A 12,114-nucleotide genomic window follows, 5' to 3' on the forward strand; every position below is an offset into this window, starting at 1 on the left:
ATAATAAAGATCAGAAAAGAAATAAACAATATAAAATCTAAAAAAACTGTAGAGCAGATCAATGAAACCCAGAGTTGGTTTTTTGAAAAAATAAAATTGATAAACCTCTAGCCAGGCTTCTCAAAAAGAAAAGGGAGATGACCCAAATAGAAAAAATCATGAATGAAAATGGAATTAGGACAACCAATCCCTCAGAAATACAAGCAATTATCAGGGAATACTATGAAAAATTATATGCCAACAAACTGGACAACCTGGAAGAAATGGACAAATTCCTAAGCACCCACACACTACCAAAACTCAAATGGGAAGAAGTAGAAAATTTGAACAGACCCATAGCCAGTGAAGAAATTGAACCAGTTATCAAAAATCTCCCAACAAATAAGAGTCCTGGACCAGATGGCTTCCCTGGGGAATTCTAGGAGACATTTAAAGCAGAGTTAATACCTACCCTTCTCAAGCTGTTTCAAAAAATAGAAAGGGAAGGAACACTTCCAGACTCATTCTATGAAGCCAGCATTGCTTTGATTCCCAAACCAGACAGAGACCCAGCAAAAAAAGAGAACTACAGACCAATATCCCTGATGAATATGCACGCAAAAATTCTCAACAAGATACTATCACATCAAATTCAACAGCACATAAAAAGAATTATTCACCATGATCAAGTGGGATTCATTCCTGGGCTGCAGGGCTGGTTCAACATTCGCAAATCAATCAATGTGATATATCACATTAATAAAAGAAAAGATAAGAACCATATGATCCTGTCAATCGATGCAGAAAAAGCATTTGACAAAATTCAGCATCCTGTCTTAATAATAACCCTTGAGAAACTCGGGATAGAAGGAACATACTTAAACATCATAAAAACCATTTATGAAAAGCCCACAGCTAATATCCTCCTCAATGGGGAAAAACTGAGAGCTTTCCCCCCTGAGATCAGGAACACGACAGGGATGTCCACTCTCACCGCTGTTGTTTAACATAGTGTCGGAAGTCCTAGCATCAGCAATCAGACAACAAAAGGAAATCAAAGGCATCAAAATTGGCAAAGATGAAGCCAAGCTTTCATGTTTTGCAGATGACATGATACTATACATGGAAAACCCGATACACTCCATCAAAAGTCTGCTAGAACTGATACATGAATTCAGCAACGTCGCAGGATACAAAATTAATGTCCAGAAATCAGCTGTATTCTTATACACTAATAATGAAGCAACAGAAAGACACATAAACTTATTCCATTCACAATTGCACCAAGAATCATAAAATACCTAGGAATAAACCTAACCAAAGATATAAAAGACCTGTATGCTGAAAACTATAGAAATCCTATGAAGGAAGTTGAAGAAGATACAAAGAAATGGAAAAACATTCTGTGCTCATGGATTGGAAGAATAAATATTGTTAAAGTGTCAATACTACCCAAAGCTATCTACACATTCAATGCCATCCCAATCAAAATTGCACCAGTATTCTTCTTGAAGCTAGAACAAGCAGTCCTAAAATGTGTATGGAACCACAAAAGACCCCGAATAGCCAAAGTAATTTTGAAGAAGACGACCAAAGTGGGAGGCATCACAATCCCAGACTTTAGCCTCTACTACAAAGCTGTCATCATCAAGACAGCATGGTATTGGCACAAAAGCAGACACATAGACCAATGGAATAGAATAGAAACCCCACAATTAGACCCACAGAAGTATGGTCAACTAATCTTTGACAAAGCAGGAAAGAATATCCAATGGAAAAAAGACAGTCTCTTTAACAAATGGTGCTGGGAGAACCGGACAGCAACATGCAGAAGGTTGAAACTAGACCACTTTCTTACACCATACACAAAAATAAACTCAAAATGGATGAAGGACCTGAATGTGAGACAAGAAACCATCAAAACCCTAGAGGAGAAAGCAGGCAAAAATCTCTCTGACCTCAGCCGCAGCAATTTCTTACTTGACACATCCCCAAAGGCAAGGGAATTAAAAGCAAAAATGAACTATTGGGACCTCATGAAGATAAAAAGCTTCTGCACAGCAAAGGAAACAATCAACAAAACTAAAAGGCAACCGACGGAATGGGAAAAGGTATTTGTAAATGACATATCAGACAAAGGACTAGTATCCAAAATCTGTAAAGAACTCACCAAACTCCACACCCGAAAAACAAATAATCCAGTGAAGAAATGGGCAGAAGACATGAATAGACACTTCTCTAAAGAAGACATCCAGATGGCCAACAGGCATATGAAAAGATGCTCACCGTCACTCCTCATCAGGGAAATACATATCAAAACCACACTCAGATATCACCTCACGCCGGTCAGAGTAGCTAAAATGGACAAGTCAGGAAACTGTAGATGCTGGCGAGGATGTGGAGAAACGGGAAGCCTCTTGCACTGTTGGTGGGAATGCAAACTGGTGCAGCCGCTCTGGAAAACAGTGTGTAGGTTCCTCAAAAAGTTGAAAATAGACCTACCCCATGACCCAGCAATAGCACTGCTAGGAATTTACCCAAGAGATACAGGAGTACTGATGCATAGGGGCACTTGTACCCCAATGTTTATACAGCACTCTCAACAATAGCCAAATTATGGAAAGAGCTAAATGTCCACCAACTGATGAATGGATAAAGAAATTGTGGTTTATATACACAATGGAGTACTACATGGCAATGAGAAAGAATGAAATATGGCCCTTTGTAGCAATGTGGATGGAACTGGAGAGTGTTATGCCAAGTGAAATAAGCCATACAGAGAAAGACAGACACCATATGTTTTCATTCTTAGGTGGATCCTCAGAAACTTAACAGAAGTCCATGAGGAAGGGGAAGGAAAAAAAAAAGAGTTTAGAGAGGGAGAGAGCCAAAGCATAAGAGACTGTTAAAAATTGAGAATAAACTGAGGATTGTTGTGGGGTGGAAGAGAGGGGAGAGTGTGTGATGTGCGTTGAGGAGGGCACCTGTTGGGATGAGCACTGGGTGTTGTATGGAAACCAATTAGACAATAAATTTCATATTTCAAAAAATAAGCATATATTAAAAGAAAAAAAAGAAAATTAAGTTTTGAAATTTAAAGCGGTTTCGCAGGTTATTAATCTGAGTATATAAAAACTAAATTTAGAGCACCTGGGTAGCTCAGTTAGTTGAGCATCAGACTTTGGCTCAGGTCATGATCTCACAGTTTGTGAGTTCAAGACCCATGTCAGGCTCTATTCTGACAGCTTGGAGCCTGGGCCCGGCTTCATATTCTGTGTCTCCCTCTCTCTCTCTCTGTCCCTCCCCTGCTTGCACTCTGTCTCTCTTTCTCTCAAAAATAATGTAACCATTATATAAAATTAAAAAACTAAATTTAAATCCTTTCTTGACCTATATTCTAATCTGCTACAGTGATCCCAGTGGACTTTCCAGCTAGTTCAGATGGTCTGTGTCAAGTCACTGTCATCATCAGTATCTTCCCCAATATCCTACTTCTCTATTTTCTTGTGTGGAACTGTTGCATTTGAGGTGTTTTGGGTTTTGTTTTTTGTTTGTTTGCTTTTGATGTATCCTTTCACCTTCTCTAATCATTCTCCTTGTTCTACAGATTATTCCTTATCCATGTCTCTTTTCATTATTCCTTCAACATTACCATGGTTACTCTCTACCATTACCTTAAGCCTAGGCCTCACTATGTACTAGATGCATTATTAGGTCTGTGCAGCTCAACCCCCATCTCCCAGAAACTGACCTGCTTCTTTTGTCTGCATTAGGGCACATCCGTTTTAAACAATTTGATCCTTTTCCACTGGGCTCAGGTGCTTGGTCTAGACTAGGCCAATAAATCTTTTCCCTGTGGCTGACAAAAAGTAAGTTTCTGTGGTGGCAGAAAATATAAGTTTGGGCTGTGCCCCCACAGAGAGAGCCCCTGTCTTCAAGAGGGAGAGAATCAAATTCACAGGAGAGACAAAAGTCAGAGACAGAAGTCTGGCTGTGGCCACCTTCCTGCCTAACATAGTTGCTTAGGCCTGCTGCATTCCGGTCCTTTGACTTTCTTCTAGTGAATTCCTTTTTAAATTTCTTTGGTAATTTAAATAGCCCTAACTAAACATTGTGGGAGTCCCCTAATTATTCTCCCTGCTTCCTGTCTCTCCCTGTTCTTAATGTGCAGTTCTACTGGAGAGGTTGGGGGGCGGGGGGATAGTTACATTTTTCAAAGGTAAAGCTAACTACAGTATAAGAAATAGTTTGAAACGTTATTAGTGGCAAACAAGGGATTGCATCTCTGTAATGCAAGAACTGCCCACATTTCTGTCTGAGCTTGATTCATTCACCTATGCTCTGAATTCCACTCTTCAGCTTCTCAGGGACCACAACAACGAGCAACATTGCCACCTGCTGGGAGTTAGAGAATTTACAGAGCTGGGTTATCTATTGAAATATTCTTGAACTCCAGGGTTTGAAACTACCTTAAAGAATCCTTTTTTGTTTGTTTGTTTTAAGAAATTTAAACATAAATTCCAGTTGTATTTAATAATAATTCTTATCTTCTAGGTCACAGTACTATTGTTCAGTTATGACTCTCAGATCTGAACTCTGGAATGATGCAGATTAGAAATTGCTGTTCTTGTTGAGTAATTTACATTTTTATTCTAGTTGGTGCCATTAAATTAAGCAACTTACAGCCTTGGTATATGTTTATTGCAGTAGAAGGAGGTTAAAAAAGATACATGTGGTTCTCCATTCCGACTGGGAGGAGAAGTATATGTAGTTAAATTAAAAGGTATCTAGCCAGAAAGATTTTTCACTTCTGCTTTTGGTAAGGATTGGTCTTTAATAAATTGAGAGTGGATAATCTAAGGTTGATAAGTAGCAAAATGGTATTTGCATAAACTTCTTCAGTGCTTCATTTCCCTTAATAAAAGGCAAAAAGAAGAAAGGAAGATATATAAGTGATTTATATATATGTAAGATATATAAGAAAGGAAGATATATAAGTAATTTATGATAACTTGAAAACTATAAAACATTAAAAAGACATACATTAAATGAGAAAATTATAAATCACTATAATTGTAACTGTGGAAAATATGCATACTTACAGAGTGGCGGCCAGGATATCAAGCTATGTATCCACTGATGGAACTCTTCATGTCAAGTCATGGTAGGGTGAAATTCTGGAGCTAGTAAATGCTTGCATTTTCTCTGTGGTACTCCTGTTCTGTATCTGATTATGAGCAACATAAATGTAGTTTTGGCCAACCTGTGAGGCATTCTGTCCCACTTTCTTTTTTTTTTTTTAAGTTTATTTATTTTGAGAGAGAGAGAGAGAAAGAAAGCATGCAAGTGGCGGAAGGGCACTGTCAGTACAGAGCCTGATGCAGTGCTTGAACTCATGAACCATGAGATCATGACCTGAACCGAAATCAAGAGTCCAATGCTCAGCCGACTGAGCCACCTAGGTGCTCCATGTCCCACTTTCTTGAGTACAGCCTTTCCTTGGCCTCTGACCTTATGTGGGTCAGACTTCAATGTGCCATAATCCCTCAGAATTGCTTCCATCCCTTTACTCCTTTCCTTAATATTTGAAAAGTCAGGAAGGTACAGTCTAGTCTCAGAAAGAAAATTTTGACATTGCCTTTCAAGTACACAGTTTCTAGGAGACAGTGAAAACAGTTCTTTACTCTGCCCCTCACAACAGTTACCAACCCATAGGGAATCCAATTCTCATGGACGTAAGAAGGTCCTTTCTCTCAGCTGCCTCTTTTCTGTCCTGTTCTTTCTCCTCTTCTCACCTTTTATAACCTACATTATTTTATCACCTCCGTTCTTATCCCTTGGGGTCATTTGATTCCTTCAAGCTTTCCCTTTAGTGAAGAGGAAGCCATGGTAAGTGGAGAGAGTAATTCATATTCTTCAAATCCTGTGTAGGGCAGGAAAAAGGACAAATGATACTTTGAGGTCCATCCTTGGAGTGAAACATTTAAGGGCAAAACTTTCTTTTACTAATATTGTCACCATTGTAAAGCATAGCAAAGTTTATCCTTTCTCTACCTATGTAAACTCCTTACCCTAGCTTTATATCGACTTGTGGAGGGGCAAGATGGGGTAGAGAAACAACCACCCCAAGAAGGAGATGAGAGAACTCTGAAGTTCTGTTTGAGGTAGACGTGGATATGGACCCAACAATATCCCAGTCAGGCTTCCTGCACCCTCCCTTCTGTTAATTTCCTTCTTTCCCATGGGGGACTTCCAGGAAATCTGCCACACTTAAAATTTATAAAGGATAGCTTGTGTTACAGAACAGAATGGTAATGGTCTCTTTCATGTCAGTTACAAAGTAAAGTCTTTGACCAAACACTACATTAATTTCAGTTCCTTAAAATAATAGTTATAATCTGTGCCAAAAAGGGAAAGCCAGGATTTATGCTTTGTGTGTCTCGCCATGAGATCTATATAGTCTGTAGATATTTCTCCTGCTCTGATTACTTCCATCTGTTATATCTGTTTATATATCTGCAATATGTATTGCAGTGCAAGCACAGAGGGAAACCATTCATGAACTTAAGCAAGATTAATTTTGATGACAAGACAAATGTTGATAGAAAGCCAATGAGAGTGAAACTCAAGAGATGTTATATTCTGACTGGCCTTGGAATGGGCAGTTGACCAAAAAGCAAAAATATCCTTACATATTTTATGATAACTTATTGTCTTGAGCAGTTCCCATCTGTAAGTTGGTGATAACTATATGCTCCAGTTACTCAACTGTTGGGCCTATTTATGTGTTGACAGAGGAAGCAGAGAAGTCTGTGTAACTGATGTAAGAATTCAACTCATTATATAAAATGGGATTGGAGTTTGTTTAGTGCTTTGTTTCCAATATTAGACCTACAAATGGGACCCAAGAATGGCCCAGTTACGATTATATTATATTAGCTATTATATTACCACAGGAGTTTTCAGTGCTGGCTGCACTTTAGAATTATGTTGGACTTCAAAAACTACCAGTGTCAAAGCCCAAACTTAGAACAGTTCTTAAGTCAGAATCTCTGGTATGGAGTCTAAGTAAAGACTTTTTTTTTTTTAACTAGTCAGGTGATGTGCAACCAGGGCTGAGAACCAGTAGACAGCTTACAATGAAATAGAAGCAGATCTACATCCTTACCTCATTTTCATTACACTCATTCACAATAGCTGGATTTGCAAATTGTACTTGAATAATCAATGTCTCAAACTGAAAATTTGACCAATAATTTTAGTCCTTGATGTAGAAATTTACCAAATGGTTTCTAGCAATTTCATGAAACATTGGTATAACTACCATTTTTTCTCAAGGAATAGTTTATGCACTGTGGCATTTTCTTCATTACCCATGTTGGCAAAGGCTAAATATTTTATTTATTTTAACTGACTCTATTGTGTATTTTTTCTATATCAAATTAATAATTTATAGTCTAAAAGTTAATTTTATCTAAATAATATAAAAGCCTATGGAGTACACATAAAAATATCATGAGAGCACAATTAAAGAACACATTTTTTTCAGTTATTAAGTAAAGGAAAGATTACCTAGTGTTTCTGGTGAGAAATCTAAAATACTATGCACTTAAAATTATATTCACGTAGTCTCTGATTATACACTGCTACGTACATGTTAGTGAGAATATAGATTAAGCTACTATAATTAGGAGATCCCCAAATACAGTGGATTAAATAAGATTGAACTTCATTTCTCTCTTGTGAAACAACTAAGATGAGGGTGCCTTTTGTTACAAAGAGGCTATTTCAACAGCTGCCAGTTTCCAGTCAGTGGGGAAGAGAGGAAAGGAAGGCAGCAAAGCACACCACTTATGTTAATGTTCTGTTGGCCACAACTCAGCCACATGTGCGTGCCTAGCTGCAAGGACGCTGAGAAGGAGAACGGAGTCTTCTGAACACCTGTGTACCTAATTGAAAACCAAAGATTTCTGTTACTAACACAAAGAAGAGGAGAATGGGCACTGGGATAATTCTCAATCTCTACAGTATCTACATACTACACAGAATCTAAATATAATTGGAATACATAGGAACTATATGGTTTAAAATTGTATTTAGAGAATATTTATTTTTATTATGTTTCCTATTAACATTTAAGAAATGTAAAATTTTTATTCCTTGCTAACTGGTACAGTCACACTGGTAAACAGTATGGAGGTTCCTCAAAAAATTAAAAATAGAGCTACCCTACGACGCAGCAGTTGTACTACTAGGTATTATTTATCCAAAGGATACAAAAATGTTGATTTGAAGGGGCACATGCACCCCAATATTTATAGCAGCACTATAAACAATAGCCAAATTATGGAAAGAGCCCAATGATGTCCATTGATGAATGAATGGATAAAGAAGATGTGGGGTGTGTGTGTGTGTATATATACACACACATACATATATTCAATGGAATACTACTCAGCGATCAAAAAGAGTGAAATCTTGCCATTTGCAACAATGTGGATGGACCTAGAGTATGTCATGCTTAGTGAAATAAGTCAGAGGAAGATAAATACCATATGATTTCACTCATACGTGAAATTTAAGAAACACAACAGATGAACATAGGGGAAGGGAAGGAAAAATAAGATAAAGGTGGAAAGGGAGGCAAACCATAAGAGACTCTTAAATACAGAGAACAAACTGGGGGTTGCTAGAAGGGAGGTGGATGGGAGGATGAACTAACTGGGTGATGGGCATTAACAAGGGCACTTGTTGGGATGAGCACTGAGTGTTATATCTAAGTGATGAATTACTGGGTTTTACTCCTGAAACCAATACTATCCTGTATGTTAGCTAACTTAATTTTTTTTAAGTTTAAAAATTGTATCTCTTTGAGGGAGTATTGTCCAAGATGGTGGCATAGGAAGGTCCTGAAACACCTCCTCCCACAGACACACCAAATCTACAGCTACATATGAAACAAGTCCCTCTGAAAAAGACCTGAAAAGTAGCTGAAACCTCCTTCACAACAAACAATAAAAGAGCCACATTGAGATGGGTAGGAGAGGCAAAGATGCAGTCTCACCAAAAACCCCACCTCTGATCACAATTAGGAGGGATCGAACAAACCCATAGCTTTTCGCTGACAAGTGTGGGATTCGTGCCCCACATCAGGCACCTCCATTCTTGGGACCTCACCAGAAAGACATGTGAGTTTGGAAAGCAATGAGGCTTATGTCCAGGAGACCTAGAGAGCTCTGAGGTACTGAGATACTGTTCTTAAAGGGCTTGCATTGAAGATTCACTAGCCCTGCGCCCAGTGCAAAAGCAGCAGTTTAAAAAGCACCTATATTATATGTGAAGGAGATTCATTTGATAATGTTAAAGTGTCTACTGGATGGGCAGGGGTCTGTTAGGACTCTCTTTAGGGGCAAAGGTGCTGGTCAGTTCCATTTTTGCACAGTTCTTCTTCCTTGTTGGCACTTGGGACATGCACAGTCACTGCATTTTCCTGCTACTCTGCTAAAGCCAGTGGGAGCACCCCAGCCCTATGCTCTTCCACTACCCCACTAAGTTGGCAGACACACACAGTCCACACAGAGAACAGTCCTTGATCACATGGCTCTGGTTGCCCACAGTTAGTAGAAGGAAGGAAATAATAAAGATCAAAGTGGAAATAAACCAGAGATCAAAAAGACAGTAGAGAAGATAAATAAAACTAAGAGCTGGTTCCTTGAAAAATTCACCAAGAAAAAAAAGAGAGGAGTCAAATAAAAGTTAATAACTGATACCACAGAAATACAAAAGATCACAAGAGACTACTGTGAACAATTATATACCAATAAATTGGACAACCTAGAAGAAATAGATAAATCTATAGAAACATACAATCTTCTAAGACTGTATCATAAAGAAACAGAAGATCTGAATAGATTGATTACTAGTAAGGAAACTGAGTCAGTAATAAAAAACCTCCCATCAGACAAAAGCCTGGGACCAGATGGCTTCACTGGTAAATTCAACTAAACATTCAAAGATGCTGTAATACCTGTCCTTCTCAAACTTCCAAATAATTGAAGAGGAGGTAATACTTCCAAACTCATTTCATGAGGCAGCATTATCCTAATACCAAAACTGGACAAGGCCATCACACGCAAAAATTACAGCCAGATATCCCTGATGAACACAGAGGCAAAAATCCTCAACGAAACATTAGCAAACCAAATTCAACAATACATTAAAAGGATCATGTGTTATAATAAAGTGGGATTTATTCCAAAGATGCAAGGATGGTTCAACATCTACAAATCAATCAACATGATATACCACATTAACAAAATGACAGGTAAAAATCATATGATCATTCCAATAGAGTGGAAAAAGCATTTGAGAGAATTCAACATCTATTTATGACAAAAGCCCTCAACAAAGTAGGTATAGAAGGAATGCACCACAACATAATAAAGGCCATATATGACAAGCCCACAGCTAACATCATACTCAATGGTGAAAGCTGAAAGCTTTCCCTCTAAGATCAGGAACAAGACAAGGATGCCCACTCTTGCCACTTTTATTACACATAGTAGTGGAAGTCCTAGCCAGAGAAATGGGCAAGGAAAAAAAAAGTCACTCAAATTAGGAAGAAGTAAAACTGTTACTATTTGTAGATGACATGATATTATATATGGAAAGTTCTAAAGACTCCACCAAAAAAACTATTAGAACCAATAAATGAATTCAGTAAAATTGCAGGGCACAAAATCAATATACAAAAGTCTGTTGTGTTTCTATATACTAAAACTATAAGAGAAATTAAGGCAACAGTTTTGTTTAAAATTATATCAAAAAGAATAAAATACCTAGGACTAAATTTAATCAGGGAGGTGAAAGGCTTATACTCTGAAAACTATAAGACATTGATGAAAGAAATTGAAAAAGGGGCACCTGGGTGGCTCAGTCGGTTAAACGTCCGACTTCGGCTCAGGTCATGATCTCACAGTTTGTGGGTTCAAGCCCCTTGTTGGGCTCTGTGCTGACAGCTCAGAGCCTGGAGGCTGCTTTAGAATCTGTGTCTCGTTCTGTCTCTGCCCCTCCTCCACTTGGACTCTGTCTCTCTCTATCAAAAATAAATAAATGTAAAAACAAAAATCAAAAGAAACTGAAAAAGATAAAAATAAATGGAAAGATAGTTTGTATTCATGGATTCGAAGAATTAGTGTTAAAATGTCTATAGTACCCAAAGCAGTCTACAGATTCAGTACAATCTATTTTTTTTCATTTTTTAATATTTGTTTTTTAAATGGGGGGGGGGACAGTGAAAAGGGGACAGAGGATCTGAAGTGGGCTCTGTGCTGACAGCAAGGAGCCTGACGCAAGGCTCAAACTCACAAACCATGGTATCATGACCCAAGCGGAAGTCGGACGCTAAACCAACTGAGCCACCCAGCCACCTCAATTCACTACAATCTTTATCAAAATACCAATGGCATTTTTCAGAAGAATAGAACAAAAAAATCCTAAAATCTGTATGGAACCATGAAAGATCCTGAATAGCCAAAGCAGTCTTGAGAAAGAAGAGCAAAGCTGGAATTATCATATGTCTCTCTGATTTCAAACTATATTACAAAGCTAGAGCAATCAAAACAGTATGGCATTAGCATAAAAAATAGACACATGGATTAATGAAACAGAATAGAAAGACCAGAAATAAATCCAGGCACAGATGTTCAATTAATTAATGCCAGAAAAAAATATACAATTAGGAAAGGACAGTCTGTTCAGTAAATGGTGTTGGGGAACTGGACAACCACATGCAAAAGGATGAAACTAGACTACTGTGTTACACCATACACAAAGTTAACTCAAAATGAATGAAATATTTGAAGGTAGGACCTGAAACTATAAAACTCCTAGAAGAAAACATAGGGAGTAAGCTCCTTGACATGGGTCTTGACAATGAGTTTTTGATTCTGACTCTAAAAGCAAAGGCAACAAAAGCAAAAATAAACAAGTGGATTTACATCAAACTAAAAAGTTTCTGCACAGCAAAGGAAACTAACAAGAAAATGAAAAAGCAACTTAACTGAATGTAATAAATTATTTGCAAATGACATATTTAGTAAGGGGTTAATACCCAAAATATATAAAGAACACTTA

Source organism: Prionailurus bengalensis, chromosome B1 (assembly GCF_016509475.1).
Source record: "Prionailurus bengalensis isolate Pbe53 chromosome B1, Fcat_Pben_1.1_paternal_pri, whole genome shotgun sequence".
NCBI lineage: Eukaryota > Metazoa > Chordata > Mammalia > Carnivora > Felidae > Prionailurus > Prionailurus bengalensis.